The sequence below is a fragment of the Rattus norvegicus genome, chromosome 5 (genome assembly GCF_021556685.1).
Source record: "Rattus norvegicus strain SHRSP/BbbUtx chromosome 5, alternate assembly SHRSP_T2T, whole genome shotgun sequence".
Taxonomy (NCBI): domain Eukaryota; kingdom Metazoa; phylum Chordata; class Mammalia; order Rodentia; family Muridae; genus Rattus; species Rattus norvegicus.
In genome coordinates, this window is record NC_141538.1 from 5,236,171 (window position 1) to 5,238,410 (window position 2,240).

Sequence of the window (2,240 nt, forward strand, 5' to 3'; positions counted from 1 at the left end):
GAAGGGGAATAGCAATCAAAATGTAAATAAGAAATACTCAAGTTAATAAAGATGGAAGAAAAAAAAGAAACCCAGTAAAATAATGTCCTGTTTTATTTTTAAGATGGGTTGGCTATTAAAAAGGTTTTGTCATTTTGTATTAAAAAAAAATAAGGGCTGGAGAGATGGCTTAGTGGTTGAGAGCACTGACTGCTCTTCCAGAGGTCCTGAGTTCAATTCCCAGCAATCACATGGTGGCTCACAGCCATCTGTAATGGGATTTGATTCCCTCTTCTGGTATGTCTGAAGACAGCAGCAGAGTACTTATAAAATAAACAAATAAATCTTTAAAAAAATAAAAATAAACCTTGATGCCAGTCTTAAAAAAAATAGAATTCCTCAGTTTCTGGTGAAGCAGAACAGCAAATTCATCACACATCTCTGTGGAAAGAAAATTTTAGACACACATAAACTTCTGTTCTTTTGGGGAAAGATTTCTCCATAAATCAGCCATGCTAACATTCTCTTTATTAATGAGAATTAATGATTTGGAAAAATGGATCTTTTCCTGTTCATGATATATTTAGAAATATTTTCTCTAATGGTGTAGATCTGCACTAGTTTCTCTACTGATTCTCAGATTTGCACAGATGGCACTTTGGTGAAGAACAAATGTCACCTGTACCATAGCTACAGAAAGGAAGGATCATGGCAGCAATGGGAAGGGCATCCATTTGGATAACTGAATTCTACCACATTGATATACTAATTTAAACCAAGACCGAAGATATATGTAAGTCAAATCATCTAACAAAAAATTCTTGAGGCAGTGTCTCATCTTCCACATAGACCTAACCAAATATGCTTGAGTGACCACTGAGACATAGATCACAGATTTCTTCCCCTCTGAGCTTGCAAGAATGTATCACCACATCTGTATTTAATTTTGTACTTTTAAAAAATTTTGTAATTATATTTAAGTACAGAAAACTTAAGTGTACATTTAACCCAGTTTAGTGTCGAGTTCCTTAGCCTTGACCTTTTCCAATTTGGCAATGCGAGTCACAGACTTATGACCCAGGACGTTGCCTCCCCAGTGGCGGCGGATCTTGTCATATCTGTCATTATAATTGGTCCTAATAGCTTCCACCAGCTTAGCCAGAGCACCCTTGTCTTCCGAGTTAACCTGTGTGAAGACAACAGTGGTGCATGTCTTCCTGTGGACCAGGCGCCCCAGACTGGCTTTTCCTTTGATGATGCAGTAGGGCACCCCCATCTTTCAAAAAAGGGCCAGCAAGAAAACCACCAGCTCAATGGGGTCTACATCATGGGCAATCACCACCAGCTGAGCCTTCTTGTTCTCCACCAAGGTGGTGACTGTATTGACCCCTGCTCCTAGGACAAGTGGTCTCTTAGTTGAGATGTCCCCTTTACCAGCAGCTTTCTTCTCAGCGTGGGCCAGCAGCCTTTGCTTCTTCTCCTGCTTTGTCTCTGGCCTGTACTTGTGGGCAAGCTTAAGCAGCTGAGTCACTGATTGCCTGTCCAGGGCCTGGGTGAACTGGTTGATGGCAGGAGATATTTTGAGCTGCTGATAGAGGATGCCTCTTGCTGTAGCCTGAGGTAGCAGGGCCACTGACGAAGCATGTGAGATCTCTTTTGGGCTGGATGTCCTGTCCAATGCCGAAGTTCTTAGGCCTTTTCTCAAACAAAGGATTGACCAAGTTTTTGGCCTCCTGTTTCTTGACCACGGTGAGGGCTGGGGCCATCTTCTTCCCCTTGGCCTTCTTTCCTTTGGGCATCTTGCTTGGCTGGAGGAGAGAGCAACTTTGTACTTTCATAATTTAATTAATATATATGTGAGATGGTGCTATCTGAGACTAGAAGAGAATATCCAATTTCCCTGGGAATGTAGTTATAGTCATTTGTGAGACAGCTGACCTGGAAGCAAGTGAGTTCTCTAGGACAGCTCAAAAAAACCTAATTGTGGGGGGTGGGGGAGAGTCCGCTATCCATAAGTTTTTAACATGTTTTCTTGTAGCATCAAACTCAAGTTCTCAGTCTAGACAGATATTCACTTTACCAAATAATCTACTACCCCTTATAGAATATAAGATATGAATAGAACACTATCAAGCTTAAGATAGTTACCACGAGTTACAGATTTCTTCACAACCACTTAGACATAGTAGAGATTGGCATGCTTATAGCTGTTCATGAACTTGAATTTTCTAGAGATAGTACTCATTAAAAAAATAACATTT

At 40.6% G+C, this 2,240-nt stretch overlaps 1 pseudogene; it reads right to left on the reverse strand.

Moving 5' to 3' along the window:
* Nucleotides 1–1,258: 1,258 nt before the first annotated feature.
* LOC148005589 (large ribosomal subunit protein eL8 pseudogene) lies at nt 1,259–1,778 on the reverse strand (annotated as a pseudogene).
* Between the last annotated feature and the right edge of the window lie 462 nt (nt 1,779–2,240).